This window comes from Mauremys reevesii, linkage group 2 (genome assembly GCF_016161935.1).
Source record: "Mauremys reevesii isolate NIE-2019 linkage group 2, ASM1616193v1, whole genome shotgun sequence".
NCBI classification, from domain to species: Eukaryota; Metazoa; Chordata; order Testudines; family Geoemydidae; genus Mauremys; species Mauremys reevesii.
In genome coordinates, this window is record NC_052624.1 from 42,641,861 (window position 1) to 42,661,426 (window position 19,566).

Genomic DNA, 19,566 nt, shown 5'->3' on the forward strand with positions numbered 1-19,566 from the left:
GACTGCTCAGATATTTAGGGGACAATTCTCCTAAAATACACACAGCAAATCTAAATTCTGATATTCTCCTTTCCCGTTAACATTAATGGAAGGTCTGTACCAGCAGGGACAACAGAATATCAGTCAGTACTTCCATCACTTAAATCTGAACAGGGAATTTTGCTCTTAAATACCCTTGTTAGATACTGAAGTCAGGTCTCTGACACAACAGTGTAAAGCACTACCACTCGAGCTGTTTTATTAAGAGAAATGCCCCAAACAACAGTCATTTTGATTGATAAAATGCAGATTGAGGAGAGTGTTTAGAAAAAGAATAGTATCGGAGGGGTAGCCGTGTTAGTCTGGATCTGTAAAAGCAGCAAAGAGTCCTGTGGCACCTTATAGACTAACAGACGTATTGGAGCATGACATGCATAACATGCATCCAACAAAGTGGGTATTCACCCACAAAAGCTCATGCTCCAATACGTCTGTTAGTCTATAAGGTGCCACAGGACTCTTTGCTGATTTTAGAAAAAGAATAAACTCTTTAAATATGCCATTGTTTAATTTAAAACAAAATTATTCTGATCTAAATTGCCTATCAAAATAACAACCAATTAGTTCCTGCAGCATGGCTTGTGGGCTTTTTTCTTCTTAATCTGTTGTGAAACAGAAGGACTAGAGGGATCAGAAAGAAATCTTTTTGTTCTTACCCCTTTCCTGACCAAATAAGGTCAGTCACAAAGGTGTCTGTGCACATAAACCAAGGCTTTTCAGCCACCCTGTCATTCTCTAATATCATTCATTGTTTCTTCGTTACAACTGTACTCATAGCTCCTAAAGCCCCATTAGTGCGGTTTAAACTAACTTCAGCCTTCTAAGACCAAAAACATCTCCTCTGCCATGATCTCTCACATTTCAGGGGGAAAGAAATAAATGGAATTAAACCAGGGATGAGCCTGACTCAGAGACCACGAGTTACTTAAATTATATAATAGAAACTATGGTGGCTTCTCTCTGAAGACTGCTGCCACCCAATAATGGTGCTAAAGCAATAGAGATGTACAGAAACACCACATGATATTTCCTATATCCGTGTACTTTAGAACATGATACATAAGACATAATGCTGATTTGGGTTTGTTCCGCTCTTAGCAATTTGGTGGCAGCTCTAAGCCCTGCAGGAGTTCTGGAGGTACAGTACTCTGAAAGTTAGGTCTGCATAGTAACATGATGAATGACTAGCCAACCTCATGGACTGGTATCAGGTGCAATGCCCTTATTATTCCAATTCACCCTTATTTGCAATGCAAAGTAAAAAACAGTAATGTCCCAGGCCTGTAGTCAGTACATGTGTGAAACTTGTGTTGAAGTCAATGGGAGTTTTGTGTGTAAAATGACTGACTGTTCAGACACTTTATTATGGCAGGTGTGGATAAACGGACAGTTAGTCTCCCATGTTGGAATTGATCTTGGGCTGTTCCTTACATGCCCTCTATCACAAAACAGATTTTCAGGCCTAGCTACAACTAGCCCCATGTGTATGGGTGCATGCGCACACACACATTTTAAATCCAGCCTTATAGTTAATTTTGAGATGGATTTTGTTGTATAAAGACCCCTGGCCTCACTTGAGAACAGGATTTTCCTGGGTGTTTAATGAATGCAGCTTGACATTTTTTGGCTGAAACCTTGCTGGTTGAAAAATGAGGTTTCACTGAAAACAATGTGTTTCTGTAGGAAAATATCACTTTTGGTGATTTTTTTTTCTATTTTTGATGGGGAAATTTTGAAATGACATTTCAAATTGAAATTTTCTTTTAGTTTTGAAAGATGAAAAGAATCTGAAAGTTTTGCCCCCCATCTCCCTTGCCCCTTCTTTTTAGTGACTGAATACAATAACACAAATAATGTCCAAGGCTGCCCTCCCATACTTTGTCATTTCCCCCCTTTTCCTTCTCTCCTCTCTTCCCCCACCAAAAAAAGACTTTTCAGAGCTTCTCCAACTTGGTAACTTTTGCAAAGTTTGAATTTCACTTTTCTGCTTGACACTTGGTAACCCTTCCAAAGTTGGAGAAGTTTTGAAAAGTTAGAGTGTAAAAAGGAGTGTGGGTGGGAGTTGGGTAAGATGGTTCCTGGACATTTATTTGTTTTATTGCACTCAGTGACAAACCAGAATAAAGGAAGACAAAGTGAGTGTGAGGAGGGATACCGTAAAACTGGAAAAAGCTAGTCTTCAAAAATAAAAATGAAATTAAAATTTGATTCCAAATTGAAATAAAAATCATATCATCCAGAAAATTTCTTGAAAATCAAATGAAAAAAAATCACATGAAATCATGTTTTTTTCCTACCATTTCTATTAGTGAGTATGTTTTGGAGCTGCTTTCTCCTTCCATTTTGTCCTAAGACAATCTCAAAATGAACTAAGAAAAGGGATTTGGATACGCAAGAGTAGACTGAGAATGTACAGATCCTCAATATCATGCTTTAAAGTGTTTGTAATACTCCTGTGTATCACTAAGTGTGCTATTTTAGCCAGCTACGTGTCTTCTGTGTTCTAAGAAGGGAAGTAATTGGAACATGTTGTCCGGCCCACTGCTATACAAATATGTTAAGTACTTTTCACTCTGGAAGAAGAAAGTACTAGTAAACTTGATTTCGCATAGACTACTGAAATATTTTGGTGCAGTAAGAGTACTTTCTTAGTTATTACAATTTCATGCTATTCTGAATCATTACTATCAACAAATCTGGGAACTTTGGAAAGGCCGTATCTCAAAAAAAGAAAAATAAATGAATAAATTACAGTCTCAACTGAATGCATCGTTTTATAAAAGAACAAGAAGCTGAAAAAAATGTGCTGTCCTTTGAGTGACGTTTTATATGATTGCAGGTTTACAGGGAATATGAAATTTTCATATATCAAAGATAGGAATAGTTCTGACAGCCTCAAGTGGCCTCTGAATTAATAGTCTGGTACAAGTTATTGTTAGGGAAAAATCTTTCCCCTTCTGCAACAAAGGAGACATTTGCTTATCAACCTATAAAATATACATTTTAAACAATAATACATTATTATTGAAACACTGATTTCTGACCATAGCAACAATGAAGTCCATATCAGAATCTGCAAAAGGAAAAAGAAATTTGTAGTATCTAGCTATCCTTTCAACAACTGATGAGTTATAACTACAGGATCAGGAAAATCAAATACCATGGGAATGTTTTTGCTTTGATTGCTAAAATCCAAAACAAAATTTCTGGTATTGTAGTTACCAAGAAACTCTGCTTTTCAGTCTAGTTAGTATTTTTATGTATTTATTTTTTAAAAAAACAAAAGCAGTATTTCTGGGTGCTTTGCTTACTTCCTTTAAATATGACAAATACCTTTAAAAGACTGAATAAACCTGGGATCGGATTTTGTGTTTTTAAAAACTATGAACTCTGTAACAGACTGACCTGATTTCCAGTCCACAGTTAATTTTTATCTTACAAAAAAGTCCCAACAAATCTCGGGTGGTGCCCCTTTCCACCACCTCTTCGCGAGGAACATGTTGTGAAAGGTGATTAACAGAGAAGAAAGAGACAGGAAGCGAGACATCCCTAGGTATGTCACGGGGGGAAGTCAGGGCAAACTCCTACGGGACACTTTAGCAGTTTGAGTTCATGGCCATCTGAGTAGTGCAGACTTGGCAAAAATATAACCTGCCTCGGGTCAGAAACGGCAGGGAGCAATTTGGCGAGCAGTCCCGCTCCGCTGGAGCTGCGGGAGGCGAGGGACACCTGAGAAACTTAACTTACCTCCCCCTCCCGCGACTCTCGGTGAGGGATGATGCCTGTAGTGAGCAAACCAGCGCCTCCCCAGCCGGGCTCGGGCCGCTGCAGAGCCGCGTCTCACAGCTTGGAGCGGAGTGGAAGAGCTGTGGGACTCGCGAGCCTGCCAGGCATTTATCCGCCAGCGGGGCGGGGAGGAGCGGCGAGAGAGAGAGGTTTTGCAAGGCTGCCCACTGTGCAGAGTGAGAATTTCCCGGCAGCGCCCCCGGGAAAACCCGGCGGCTGTGCGGGGCAAGAGGGGTCAGGCTGGCACCGCCACGCGCCTGGCGCCCGGCCGGCTCTGGCTGACCCGCTGCGGGGCGCAGCAGCTGCAGGAGGCGGGCGTGGCTGGGGACACAGCACTGCGGGGGCGGGGGGGGGGGGGACACGGGCCCTAGGCATGGGGCTGGCTCTGTGCCCACTGCCCAGGCCGGGAGGGGTAGCGTGTTGCTCTGGCTGGCTGCGGCAGGAGAGGGGCTCTGAAACTGGCCTAACTGATGCCAAGGCAGGGCGGGGCTGGGCTCTGCCAGGGCAAGTGACGGGGCAGCTTGAGAACGGCCTGTGCCCTGCCCCTACCACCACCCAGCGCCAGGCACAGCCCTGGTGAGAACCTGAGCCCTTCAAAGTAGGGGTGGGCCTAAGGTGGGCCCCCTGAGATCGGGGCGGCTCCAGGCACCAGCGCAGCAAGCACGTGCCTGGGGCGGCAAGCCGTGGAGGGCGGCCTGCCGGTTGCTGTGAGGGTGGCAGTCAGGCAGCCTTCGGTGGCTTGCCTGCGAGAGGTCCGCCGGTCCCGCAGCTTTCGCGGTAATTCGGCGGCGGGTACGCCAAAGGTGCGGGACTGGCAGATCACCCGCAGAAATACCACCGAATCTGCGTGACTGCCGTGCTTGGGGCGGCAAAAAACACAGAGCTTCCCCTGATTGAGATGGGGCCTTGCACCCTCCCCAAACTCAGCGGAGCTACTCTTGTTTAAGCCCTTCAGTGGCAGGATCTGCAGGTGTCTATGGCCCACCCTCGCTGGAAGGAAGCAACAGTCACCTGTCACGCCCCTTGCTCGGAAGCCTCACCGTGGAGCCAGAAGGGTGCAGGAAGATAACAGCTAGTCGGCTGGATTTGAGCAACAGGCTGTTTTCTGGGGGATGTTAGCTCATAATTCCCCCATGTAGGGGACAAGCCTTCCAAATCTTCTCTGTAGCTGCCTCTGTGCTTTCTGGCAAGGCATTATATCAGAATAGAGGCTTTGGGCTGGGAACACATGCCAGTGATTTTGATATTGTTGGAATTTCCCAATTATTACTAGATGCAAACGCCAGAAAGTTGGCTGGCTTTGATCTGTTTCCTGCCCAGTGATTTATTTGTAAAAGTCCTAGATGGGAACTGTTCGGAGTGGCTGTGTTACGCAAATGTCCTGAAGCTGCAGATCCAGGGAAACAACATTTTGTAATGTAACAAATGATAACGCAGGCCAAAGACAAATATACAGAGAGTGGGGAGTTATCAAATGTTAAAAGCCAGGGAACAGCTCATTCTTTTGGAGAGAGGGGGTGACTTTTCTAGCTACCTTCGTCTAAATAAATCACTGGTTTTGCCCAACCTGATCGCTAAGCCAGAATATAAAGGGTGTCACTGTCCTCTTTGGAGAAAGTACAGCATTTAAGAGGTAAGGGGGAAAGGAGAGGGACACAATCTTTTTTTTTTTTTTTTGGTCAGAATCACACTGACACAGTAAGGGAATGAACACCAATGATGCTTGAGTACTTTCCTGTTTGCTATAATACTTTAAAGCCGCATGCTATGCCAAACTAGCTCCCTTCGTGCCAATCACAAGACAATGAATTAGAGAGCTGGGAAGGGGAACAAGGCACAGTCTAAACAGTGCATACTGTGGGCAAAGGAACTAGCGAGACAAGGTGGGTGAGGTAATACCTTTTACTGGACCAACTTTAATAACAGACGTTGTTCCAGTAAAAGATATTACCTCATCCACCTTGTCTAGCTAATATCCTGGGACCAACAGGACTACAACAACAGTGATAAGCTGCCCATAGGCGCCAACTATGTGGGTGCTTCAGGGCTGGAGCACTTACGGGGAAAAATTAGTGGGTGCTCTGCACCCACTGGCAGCCAAGCAGCCAAGCTCCCTGCCCCACCTTCTCTCCTTCACCTCCACCCCTGAGCGCACCTCCTCCCTGCTCCTCCCAGCGCTTGCCACTGCCAAACAGCTGTAGCAGTAGCAAGCTCATGGAGGGAGGGGGAGGAGCGGGAACATGGTGCACTCAGGGGAGGAGGCGGGAAAGAGGTGGGGCTGGTGCGGGGATTTGGGGAAGGGGTTGGAATGGGGTGGGGCCGGAGGCATAGGGGGGTTGAGCACCCACCGGTGTCATTAGACGTCAGCCTCTATGGTTAGATCTTTCAATAACCATTGACGCTATCTGTCTGAGGCTGTGGTTCTTGGTGGGAATGGGTAGGGTTGTTCTTGAATGGCTTTGATAATTCCTGGAAAGGAGGAGAGTTCATAGGCACTTGTTCATTGGTACCTATAGGGTGCCATAGTATCCTCCTACTCTTAAATATACATAAAGGCTAGTGGGGGAGATCATATGAAACTATGGTCTGAGATAACATCAGTATGTGGATGTCAAAATGCACCACTATATGCAGCACTTTCAATTCTATCATTATTGCCTGTTTCTTGGCTATTAGACTGTTTCTTTGCCAGCCAACTTTTTTTCATTGGGATTAAAGACAATTGGTTAAAACTCAATGCAGCAAAGACTAAATAATGCCCATTGGGGCATTATATAGTCTTTGCAGTATTGTGAGATGCTGCATTGTGAGGTGGTGATTGGTGTCATAAGTCAGGCTCTCAGTGGTGAAACGGCTGTGGAATTTGCCATCATCCTTGATTGCTCTTTCAGCATATATGACTATGTTGTGACTATAGGCAATAGTCATCCTTGATAAGTCTGTCTTACCTGGAAAATCCAATGGTTTTTCTTGGGATGTAGAGCTTGCCATAATCATACATACCTTTGTCACATCCAGCCTGGACTGCTGTGCACCTAATTAGTCTTGCCTTGAAATGTATTCCAAGGCTACAATTCTGGAGAACACAGGTGTTCATTTGCTTCTTGGAATATGCCCTCTGCAGACTACTTTGGTTGCCAATATGCTAAAGCATCCTCATCAAAATAACTGACACCCTAGACAAAGTGATCTCTAGGTTTTACACAACCTCCTGAAATTATATTTCATGGTAGTTCTGTATCTTGTCTGATGGGTAGTTTTAAAGTTTTGTGTTTTTTAATCTCAGGTGGAAACCAAAATACCTGTAACTGAAGTTTCACTAGAATACAATCATCGCCAACAGGTCAAATGAAAGAAAATAATTGGCATAAAATATTGATAAAAATTCTTTAAATGATTGGCAGAGTTAGGCTGTGAAGGTTTGCCCTACCCTGGTTGGTGCAGAAAGGTACATTTGTGCAATGGGAGGTGAGCTATTGTGTAGTTGTGATGGTGTCTGATACTGTAAGTGCTTTGTTCTGGAAGTTGCTGAACATCATCATCAACCAATAGGTGCAGAGCACCTCACAGGACTGGACAAATTATTTTTGTTCTGTGACTGCATGTCCGACAGAATAGAGAGACTGAAATGAGAATGGCTGTTTGGCTGACTTATTTCATAAAGACCTCTGAACATATAGTAAAGTCTGTCAGCTCCTGTCAGCCTAGGCCTGACTTGAATAGTTGCTTAGATGTGTCCCCAAAACCAGGGGTTCTCAACCTTTTTCTTTCTGAGGCCCCCACAACGTGCTATAAAAAGGCCAGGGCCCAGCAGCGAACGGGGGCGGAACTTGAGGCTCTGGGCCGGGGGCTAGGGGGGTGGGAAGGGGCGGCACTCAGGCATAGGTGTAGTTTGACTTCTATTCTGGGTGGGCAGGAGTCTGTGTGGGTCGAGTCAGCTCTGCACGGTGGGGTCCAGGAAGGGAGCATCACCTCCACCCCCGACTCACCTCGGCTCTTGCACTGTAGTTTCAGGGAGGGGCAACACCCCTATGTCCCCCCAACTCTGCCCATGGGCTCAGGGCTTCTGCCCTGCGGGGGGCATCAGGGACCAGGGCTTCAGTCCCACAGCTCCTGGCTTCAGCCTCATGGGAGGTTCTGGGGCTCAGCCTCTGAGTTTTAGCCACGAAGCCTCGTGGCCCACCTGAAAGGGTTCGTGGATGCCCAGGGGGCTGTGGACTGTCTGTTGTGAACTGTTGCCATAAACTATCCTAACACATCTGTCAGTCTGGTCTTTTCCTAAAGTTTATTCAGCAATGTCCATGAGCCTGGGGTGGTGTTTTCTCCTCCTCTTTATACCTTTATTTGGATTTATGTCAATTCCACAATGCAATACTGTTGTGTTTGGATGGGGTTACCATAGGACATCTTGTGGAAAGCCAATCTCTCACCCTGGATTTGATGCCTGTCCTGTAGTTTCCTTCATAATAATATTCTGAAACCAGCTCACTTGGTAGGACTCAGATATTGGAGAGAAATTTTTAATGTATTATGACTTAATTATATTTGAGCAGGAGGCCACTTGGCAGCTTTCTCCCCCCTCAATATCTGTGCTTTATAAGTTCTCACAAATGTGTATTTCTGCTGCTGTAACCATAGTTGGTATTTTATGCTGTATATTTAGCAGCTTTGAAACTAAAATGTAATGAATGAACTGAAGCTATAGTAAAAAAATATTAATGACTTTGAACAAGATATATAATGAAAACCAGACCAGGCAATTGAACTAGAGATCTACTGATTATGTACAGTACAGTATTTAACTCACTGTTTGTAATCCATACTGCTATCAACTCCTGGAAAATTCATTTTCAGTACTAGCCTTCTTGCTGGGAACTTCTGAAACTAAGGAGTTAAAGGCTGAAGTTTCATGGAGTACACGGAAAAACATCCTATTCAGAGGCCAGTTCTTCAGGACAACATATGTTTTACATTTCCCTTTCTTTTGTTTACTGTTCTAAACACGATCATTATTTTCAACGGAGGAACAAGCAGTAGGAACAGATGAAGATATAAGGTCATTCAATGCTAGTATAATTCCTTTGATGTAATTAGAGTTGTGCCAATTTCAGTAGGACTGGTATATGATGTTATGTTTGTGATAGTACAATTAATTGCAGAGACAGATTGTAATGCATAGGTAACTATGCATATTAAGACCATGCCATAATGAACTATACTTAGATGGGTAAATAACTTCTGATGACAGCATGATAAGCTCCAGGATAGAGTGGTTGAGTGGTTTCTAATGTCATCAGACCATTGAGATGTGTCAAGCCTTTTTCAGGGTCTTTATGTGTTTAGTGTGCAGTGTAATTGAATTATGTCACAGATACATGTTTATTAAAATAGTTATGCAAAACTGTCATTTGACTTGCTTTTTAAAATTACATTCAGGATGTTAGAGGAATATTACCTATTCTCTTTTATACAGTTCAATTTCAAGACCACTACTCACTGTTATGCTTGTGCCATTGGAAGTGATTCAGCTAATTATCATACAAATGGCAAGTTCATTTGAATACTGCAACCCTATTGTTAAATACTGTACAAGTTGTTCTGGTTTTTTTCTTAAAAATAATGTTTATGACCTTTCAGACATGAAATATAATGATCAAGTTACCAGAGCAGTGAAATAAATAATATCTAACTCGTATTCAGTGCTTTTCATTAGTAAACCTCAAAATTTTTATCTGCTAGTTGATTTAGGGATTACAAATTTCTCTCTCAAAATATATACAGTGGAACCCTCCTTTAGTGATATGGTTTTTGTCACAAAATGACTTGCTATAAGCTGAGTTTCTCTCTGATAGGAAAGGACCTGTCTGACAAAAGATCCCCTTCTCTACTACACCCCAAGTGTGGTGTCAAGGCATCTCTCCAGGACCTGAAGTTTCAGGACATTGGCAAGCAGGGTTATAAACACATTCTTTGGAAGGGCACATCTTTTCTCACAGCAGGGGAGTAGCTTTAGCAAGGCGAGAACTAGGGATCCCTCCATGCCCACTCCTCCCATGGGGGAAGTGACAACTTCTCTGCTGTGGCTGAAAGGAAGAAGATGAAGGTGATAATTCCAGTGAAATGCATCAATTATCCCCTGTCTAGTAGACCACAGCTGCTGCATTCCAAAGGGATTAGTACAATAATTTCTAATCCTTTCATTATTCTTGTGGTTCTTCTCTGAACAGAGCAGCACAAAGAACCATAGAACGTGTTTCCAGACATCACAGCAACACACCTGGGTGAGTGCAGCACAAAAAAGATCGGTCGGGATGCGGGACAAATGCCTAAATATCCATAGAGCAGAGGGGACACATGATGGTAGGGAGGGAGCTTCTAGGCAGTAGCTGTCGTCTCAGATCTCAGCAAGCTGATTTAATTAACAAGGCAGTATACTTATGCCTGGGGTCAGCTACTTAAAGGGGAAATGCACATTTTTTCTCTCACACACAGGGTATATGTCTCTGTCTGCCCTCCCTCCTTTCCTGCTGCCTTGTAGAGTGTTGTGAGAGTTAATCCTTCAGGGCTCAGCCAATTGCTAGTTCATTTAGCAGTAGGGCATTCCCTGGGAAATATCCCACCCTCTGACTCCTCCACCTCAACCAAGCTTCACAATCATCATCACTGTGAACCAGTATTACATTGTTTGTTTAAAATTTATACTGTGTGTGTGTGTCTGTGTGTCTGTGTATATATATATATATATAGAGAGAGAGAGAGAGAGAGAGAGAGAGAGAGAGAGAGAGTGTCTTTTGTCTGGTGAAAAAAATTTCCCTGGAACCTAACCTCCTCATTTACATTAATTCTTATGGGGAAATTGGATTCGCTTAACATCGTTTCGCTTAAAGTCACATTTTTCAGGAACATAACTACAATGTTAAGTGAGGAGTTCCTGTACAGGGGTTCCTTCTGTTAAGAAGAGGAGCAGACAGGAGAGGCCCAGGGTGAAGGAAGGACCCGGGAGGGACACTCTGCACCTGTCAGCATAAGTCTTGAGAAGGGGACACCTGCATGGAGCAGGAGCGAGTTGTGGAGAAGCCTTAACTCAGGAGGGCTGTGGAACCCTGGAGATAAGGGCTAAGACAAGTCATTAAGGGCAGTAAGCCAGCTTTGAGTTGCTTTGAATCTCTGTTTCTACATTAATAAAGAAAGGAACTGGAATGAAACAGTCATTTGGAGCATGATTTCACCTTCCCCAGCTAATGCAATAGCTCATCAGCTTACAGTCACCTGTAGACACGGACCTGATATCACAAATACATTCAGGCTAGTCTGGATCTGAGTGATCTTATCCATGAGGAAATTAGAAATCTCATCTCACCTGTTAGGTCCCTCAAACATAAGGAAGGACACCACACAGTAAGAAATAGGGCATATTTGATGGCATCATCACGGACATCCAAAGTACACAACTCCCTACAAACCCACCAACATAGGGTGTGTCTACACTGCATCTGGGAGTGAGCTTCCCTGCCTGGGTAGACAGACTTGCCCTGGGTGGGGGCAGAGGGCTCAAGCTAGTATGCTCAGAATAATAGTGTAGATGTTGTGGCTGTAGCAGCAGCAACTTGGGCTCTCAACAGCACCCGATATCCTGGGTTTGAGCTCAGGTGGCTAGCCAGTGTCTCTGCCACAGCTGCAACATCCACACTGCTATTTTCATTAGCTGGAGGCTGGTTAATGAAAATCTGTTCACTTAAGCAAAATCACTGTCATCAACAGAGGAAGGAGAGAGCTGGCACCTGAAAGCAGCCAGAACTGGCATCATGGTACCTGGGTGTGTGGGGGCGGGGGGAAGAAAGAAGGCATTGGGGGTGATGGTGATCATAACAGAGAGCTAGATGTTGGGGGAATCTGCTCAGCATCTTATATGTATATACACAAATAAAAGGAGTATGGAGAATAAACAAGAAGAAATGGAAATGCTAGTACATAAGATAAATTATTACTTAACCCTGGCATCACGGAGCCTTGGTGGGATAATCTCATAACTGGAATATTGGTAAAGAGGGGGATAGCTTGCTCGGGAAAGACAGGCAGGTAAAAAAGAGAAGAGGTATTGTGTTATCCATCAAGAATATATTAACCTGTTCTGAGGTCCAGAAGGAAGTGAGTGGCAGACCAGCTGAAAGTCTCTGTGTAAAGATAAAAGGAGAATAAAAAACCAGGGGTGACATCATGGTAGAGGTCTATTACACACTACCAAATCAGGGAGAGGAGGCCAGTGAGGCATTTCTAGAACAAATGACAGAAATATCAATAACACAAGACATGGTAGTAATGAGGGATTTTAACTACCCAGACATCTGTTGAAACACTAAATGTCCAGTAAGTTCTTGGCATGTACTGGGGACAATTTTTTGGTGTAAAATGTGTAGTAAGTAACCAGGAAGAGGCGGGGAAGCCATTTTAGACTTGATTCTGCCTGACAGGGATGAATTGGTTGCGAATCTGCAGGTGGAAGGCAACTTGGGTGAAAGTGATCATGAACTGATAGACTTCATGATTCTAAAGAAAGAGATGAGAGACAGCAGCAAAATAAGGACAATAGATGTGAAAAAAGCAGACTTTAACAAACCCAGAACTCATAGGCAAGGTCCCATGGGAAGAATATCTGAGGGAAAACAGAGTTCAGGAGAGCTGGCAGTTTCTCAGAGAGACAATGTTAAAAACACAACAGCGAACTATCCCAATGCAAAGGGAAGATGGGAAGAATGGTAAAAGGCCAATATGGCTGCATCACAAGCTCTTTCATGACTCAAAATAAAAAAGGAATCCTTCAAAAAGAGGAAACATGGACAAATTGCTAAAGGTGAGTACAAAAGAATAGCACAATCATGTAGGGGCAAAACCGGGAAGACTAAGGCACAACATGAGTTACACCGAGCAAGGGACATAGAAGGCAATAAGAATAGGGTCTTTAAATGCATAAGGGCAAGAGAAAGACAAAGAAAATGGGAGAAATAACTAGTGAGGAAGGAGAGCTAGTAATGGATGACTGAGGACTGGGGTGTTTAATGCCTATTTGCTACAGTCTTCACTAAAAAGTTAATTGTGCACAGGTACTTAACACAATTAATATTACCATCAAGGGGGAAGGAACACAACCCAGAATAGGGAAAGAACAAGTTAAAGAATATTTAATTACATTAGCTGTATTTAAGATGGCAGGACCTGATGAAATTCCTCCTAGAATACTTAAGGAACTAGCTGAAGCAACCTTGGAACCATTGGTGATGATCTTTGGGAGCTCAAGGAATCAGGTGAGGTCCCAGAAGGCTGGAGAAGGGCAAACACAGTACCTATCTTTAAAAAGGGAAACAAAGAGGACTGGGGAAATTGTAGACCAGTCAGCCCAACTTTGCTATTTGAAAGAGATGAATAAATTAGTAAAAAATCAATTTGTAAGCACCTACAGGATAATGGGGTTTTACGGAATAACTAACATGGACTTGTTGAGAACAAATTATGCCAGACAAACTTAATTTCCTTCTTTGATGGGGTTACTAGCTTAGTGGATGAGGGGAAGCAGTAGATGTGATATATCTTGATTTTAGAAAGGTTTTTGACACAGTCCCACATGACAATCCCATCAGCAAATGAGGGAAATGTTGTCTACACAAAACTATTATAAGGTAGTTGCACAACTGGTTAAAAGACTGTACTCAGAATGTAATTATCAATGGTTTGCTGTCAAACTGGGAGAACATATCTGGAGGGGTCCCACAGGAGTCAATCCTTGGTCTGATGGTATTCAATATTTTCCTTAATGACTTGGAAAATGGAGTGTAGAGTATGCTCATAAAATTTGCAGATGACACCAAACTGGGAGTAGGGGGAGTCACAAGTACTTTGGGAGACAAGATTAGAATTCAAAATGACCCTGCGAAATTTTAGAACTGGTCTGAAATCAATAAGCTTAAATTCAATTCAGATAAGTGCAAAGTACTACATTTAGTAATGAAAAATCAAATGCACAACTACAAAATGGGGAATAACTGGCTAGGTCGTGGTACTGCTGAAAAGGATATGGGGGTTATAGCAGATCTCAAATTGAATATGAGACAACAATGTGATACAATTGCAAAAAAGGCTAATATTCTGGGATGTGTTGTATATAAGACATGGGCGCAGGGGCGGATCTAGCTTTTTTGCCACCCCAAGCACGGCAGGCAGGCTGCCTTCGGCGGCTTGCCTGCGGAAGGTCCCTGATCCTGTGGATTCGGTGTACCTGCAGAATTGCCGCCGAATCCGCGGGACTGGCGGACCTCCCGCAGGCAAGCCGCTGAAGGCAGCCTGACTGCTTGCCCGGCAGGGCACCCCCGCAGCTTGCCGCCCAGGCACGTACTTGGAGTGCTGGTGCCTGGAGCCGCCGCTGCATGGGCTGTAATTGTCTCACACTGTATTTGGCACTGGTGAGGCCTCAGAGGTAGTACTGTGTCCAGTTCTGTGTGCCACACTTTAAACAAGATGTGGACAAATTGGAAAGAATCCAGAGGCGAGCAACAAGAATGATACAAAGTTTAGAAAACTTGGTGTATAAGCAAAGGTTAAAATAATTGGCCATGTTTAGTTTTGAGAAAAGACTAAGGGGGGGACCTGGTAACAATTTTCAACTATATTAAGGGCTGTTATAAAGATGACGGTGATCAATTGTTCTCCATATGCATTTGAAGGTAGGACAAGAAGTACCAGTAATTGGCTTAATCTACAGCAATGGAGATTTAGGTTACATATTAGGAAAAAAACTTTCAAACTGTAAGGATAGGTAAGCACTGGAATAGGCTTTCAAGGCGGGTTAAGAAATCCCCATTATTAGAGTATTTTAAGGACAGGATAGACAAACAACTGCCAGGGATGGTCTAGGTATACTTGGTCCTACCTATGTGCAGGGGGCTAGACTAGATGAACTCTCAAGATCCCCTTCCAGCCCTACATTTCTATGATTCTATAGTACCACCCAGGGCCATCATTAGAATATCTTTCCCACATGCATCCGACGAAATGGGTATTCACCCACGAAAGCTCATGCTCCAAAACATCTGTTAGTCTATAAGGTGCCACAAGACTCTTTGCTGCTTTCCCACAACATTGCTCCTGCCATGACCTGTATCCTTTTCTGAAGAGCACTGAAGATTTCTACATGAAACTGACAGCAAAATTTAGTTAAATGTGCCTATAAACATTTTGTTTCCCATTGAAGCAATATATTCTTGTTCTTGCCCTTCTAACCAGTCAGTATTTGTATTGTTCACACACATGCATGTGTTCAGCCACATCCTCATGCACACTGTAGAACAGTTATAATGAAACTCCTTTTTTACCACGGTAGCACTGATGTCCTGAATTGTCAATGGATCCTTACTCCCTGAAAGAAAAACTTCAAACTGATGATAGTGAAACTTCACACCACTCTGAGGATATGTCTTCACTGCAAAACTAGCTAGGGCTCTTACTCAAGTGTTGCCCCTAACTCCCCTCCCCACAATGCACACACGAAATCCTCTTGTGACAGTTATCACAGGCCTGTCTTGAGTCTACTGTATTTGATGTTATGAATGGTATCTGTATGCATGAGCCAGCCCTTGAAAGCATAACAATTTCAAAGACTGTTATATCGAGATGGACCAGATAATATGGGACCATAGAATATTCAGAGACCTGTAATAAGCATTATATGTATTTGTGTGATCCTTCTTTGCTAAGGGATTTCCATGTAGAATCTAGAATCACAAGGGAGTGATTGAAGCAAAATCCCAAAGCTGATGCAGATTCCCAGCCTTTGAGGCTTCAACTCCTGGGAAAAGGGACAGCAACTAGCTTCACCTGTTTTCATGAGGCTGGGACAAGAGCTGGGGGTATAAAGAACCACCTTGAACTGGCAGGGGAACCTTCATTTTTATTCGACAGGTAGACATTGTTCAACTTAGACCAGCAGGCATCGCTAGGGTACAGGCTACAGCCTGGGTTCTGTTTTCATCTTAGGCTGGTGACCCACCCGTTTTGCAGTAAGGACCCAGGCTAAATCACTCAAATGCAGATTGTCCTCCAGTGTCTTCCCGGGATTTCCCTCATGTGTCCATAAGGACAAACACATTCACCCACAATTCACTGGGAAAGAATCATGGCATTTGTCCCCAGATCCTAGCAATACATACGGGGAGTGCAGAACCAGTGAGGATGCAGTAACTTGAATCTGGCTCTTCACTGTGGCTGTTCACACCTGAACTAAGCTAATTCGGGTACTTAGATCCAGGTGCCTATTGCCTGTGTTAACTCTACAGAGAATAAATAGTCCGAGTGTTGCAAGGCTTGTCTTCCTGAAGCTAGTATTTTGAAATAAATTTTCTTGCAACTGTTGCTCAGCAGTAGTTCCCAAAACCCATACTTGCTAAGTTACTTGCTGAGTTTTCCAAGTTCATCAGTGGACAGACACACATTCAACGTGGATTGAAGTGTTGTACATTTGTACAAACATTCTGCTGTATGCTCCTAGGAGATGGGTTGTGCCCTCCATACTTTCCCCAGAAGCTCCTGTGTCTGACTTTAACATCGTAATGCACATTCTCTCCTTGACAACTCCTCTCTCCACCTTTTCCTCTTCCCTCCATCTTCCTGTCCTCACAGTATTCCCCACCTTCTGCTCTGCTCTTCCTTTCTCTTCCCTCTTTCTCTTCACGGTTGTTTTATTTGATTTATTTCATTCTTTCCAAGTTCTCTGTTTGGCCCCATTATCTTAGGTGCAGCCTTTCCTGCTTCTTGCTCTGAGATGACATTCCACTCACATTAAATTCATTTTTCTGGAGACAGGATTTACAGCTACTGCAATGTGACAGGAATTAGAGGTCCTTGAAGAATAGCCAAGAATGTAAAATTTAAGATAGCAAATCAATATTTGACTGGTCACCATATCCTGGGAATGTGCTGAAAGCAGTCTAGATATATCCTTATTCTTATGATGAGAAGAGGGTAGCTTGTACCCAGTTCTGTTAGGAGATTCTTGAACTCTCTATCCCCTACCTAATGGAATCAATGCCTATGGTGTTTGGACTTGTTAAAAGGTAAACAACCCAGAAAATTCAAACAGTGGATCCTAGGGGTGGATGGGTGGAGATGACGGTATCAGAAGAACAAACATTGAGCCACATTACAGTAAAGTCTCAGCAGTCCTGTTTACTGACTGGTGTCTCTGTTACAGCCAGGCATTTAATTTCATAATCATGTCCCAGAACACTTCCTGTTAATGCTTAAGGTTAAACCCTGAGTGGTTACATATTCTTCAGCATGTGCATCCCTCTAATATAGTCTCCTTTATTACATCAATTTGACCCCTCCCCCCATCCTTTTCTTTTTTAGCATGGTAGTAAGTCACAAGGTTCTAAATGAAATTGGCCTCATAAGGATTTGTGAGGCATCTGCACCAGAATGACTAGATCCAGGAAAGAGCAGTTACCCACTGGACTAATTTTAGTAATGTGAGAACTTTTTTTTTTGTGGTTACCAAAATTATGGACTAGGGAACAGAACCATCCCATGTGGAAATGAATGCCAGCAAAGCCACACTTATGTCAACAATCTGCTGCTAACATCATAGGAAGTTACTTGGGGAAAAACAGATCTGTCTGAAATAATGATCCTTGACTGGCTCTTTTAGGTGCAACTGCAATACAAATACATAATGATAAATAGCATGAATACAGGCAGACCCAAACAGTCTTCGGAGAGGTCCAGATCATCCGTGCTCATTGTGAAACCCAAAGGGGAGGCTTCTTCGGAGAACATTTCTACAATAATACTCTCACTGAGACTGCCCACCCATCATCCTGCTTCCCTACCTTGCAGAAAAAGCTCCAGGGCCATCCCCTTCCCCATGGGGAACCCTAGGACTCCCACAGAGTCTGTGTTACCTGCATGAGAACAGGGCTATCCACACACTAGTCCTGGACCTCTGCACCAGCAGTAGCCTTCTATGTCCCTGCTAGCTCTTGGGCAATGTGATTCAATTGAAGCTGTTCAACCAGGGACTTTCCCTGCCTGTGGCTGCCCCGGTGAAACCAAAGGGAGTTCTGTGGGGAAAAAAATACAGCCATAGATTGGTTTAGCTTTTCTGATTAAAGCAACAGGAGGGGATACCATGTGCATACCTCTATGCCTCCTCCCGCCCGTGCCTCCTCCTAGCCTGCCTCAACTTCATTTCCTCCTCCAGTGTTAACCCAGACTCAGGAAGTGGTGGAAGAGGATGATCAAGGCCACCAAGAGCAACTCAGAGCAGGCAAATTGTAAGAGAACAGGGGAATTCAGAAAACAAAAGCCAGGTTAGAGTGGGTACCCTCTTTCCAGCCTGCTCACCTTCCAAAGAAAACCATAGACAATACAATAAGGGAAAGGGCAAGCAAATAATTCAGTTCTCTGCGACAAGGAGCATTGCAAACCTTCTGGTAACACTGTCCAATAATCCATCAATTATCTTCTTCCAGCAATTCTACAGCTGAGTGATGGAGAGTATTGAAACCAACTATACTCCCATCAGTTATCATAAAGATCGAGTTCAAAACCACAAAAAGAAAAACAAATTCAGAACAGCACTGTGTACAGTGTAATGTTTTGATAGGATTAAAAAAAAATGTACACACTACTATGTGTCTATACTGTAGAAGGCAGGGTCAAAGAAGTGTGCCTTGTGCTTAGAGCTGAAGATGGTGAGTTTCATGGTAATTTTAGTTTCTATGGGAGTTAGTTCCACAGTTTAGAAGCAGCCCCCGAGAAAGCTGTCTCCTGGACAGACAAGCTTTATTCTTGTGGCGGAAAGTTCCATTGTGCCAGAGAAGCAGAATTGCTGACCAGAGACTTCATCCTGCAGCTGTTAGATATGCTGGGCCGAGGTCATTGAGAACTTTCAAATTAAGGCCTGAGACTGAACTTGACTATTCTATGGGAAATCAGTGCAGAGAATGGAGGACAGGTTTGATGTGCTTGTGGTAGCCCGTGTTGCTGAGGAGATCCATTATTGTTCTGAGTTAGCTGGAGTATCTTAAGGGCAGATGCCTTCATACTGCATTGTAGTTGTCCAGCCATAATTTACCAGGATGGTGGGTGTGATTCATTGCTTGTACGTGGTGGGTTGTAAGGCTGCTACTAGCAAGTCAGGCTTCTGTACTGGATATGGACTGGACACAGAGCTGCCTTCTTAGAGTGATCCACACCAGATGTGTTCACTAAAGACCTTTAATGTTTAATGGTATGACTGAGGTTAGCTTAAATAATGTATGTTCCACACAGCACCACCTATTGGCTGAACTACATAATATAGTTTCACTTTCCATTACATCTCCTCCTTTAAATTCTATATTCCTAATAGTGTAAATTTTGTACATATCTTTGAAATTCGGAACGTATCAGTCTGTTAAACTTCTCTGAATTGCACTGGTTTTCTAATTACACATCTTGAATGTTTACCGACTTGGTGATCTGGCTATCCATTAGTGGCTATGACTGGCTGTGGTCGGTTTGTAGTCCCTTGAATCTTCTTCTTGTTCCATATTTGCCTCCTGTGGGATTTTCTTTGTCGGCTGTTCTTTCTGCGGAACAAACGGTAGACGTTGAACACTCCACTGTCAGTCTCGGTCACACATGATCTGGGCAATTAATTCTTTTTCTTTATGACAGCTGGAGTTCTCCTTTTTCTCCATCCAGTGTGACGTG

The 19,566-nt window shown here is 43.5% G+C and overlaps 1 protein-coding gene across 2 annotated transcripts in view; it reads right to left on the reverse strand.

The window, feature by feature from the left end:
• Positions 1-3,926, reverse strand: part of STEAP4 (STEAP4 metalloreductase) — a 34,853-nt gene extending 30,927 nt beyond the window's left edge. The window contains exon 1 of one of the 2 annotated variants that reach the window (XM_039523447.1): positions 3,787-3,926. The gene's annotated coding sequence lies outside the window, so the exon portion shown is untranslated. Of the gene's footprint in view, positions 1-3,781 lie in introns of both variants that reach the window. The other variant, XM_039523448.1, reaches the window with a different exon arrangement.
• Between the last annotated feature and the right edge of the window lie 15,640 nt (positions 3,927-19,566).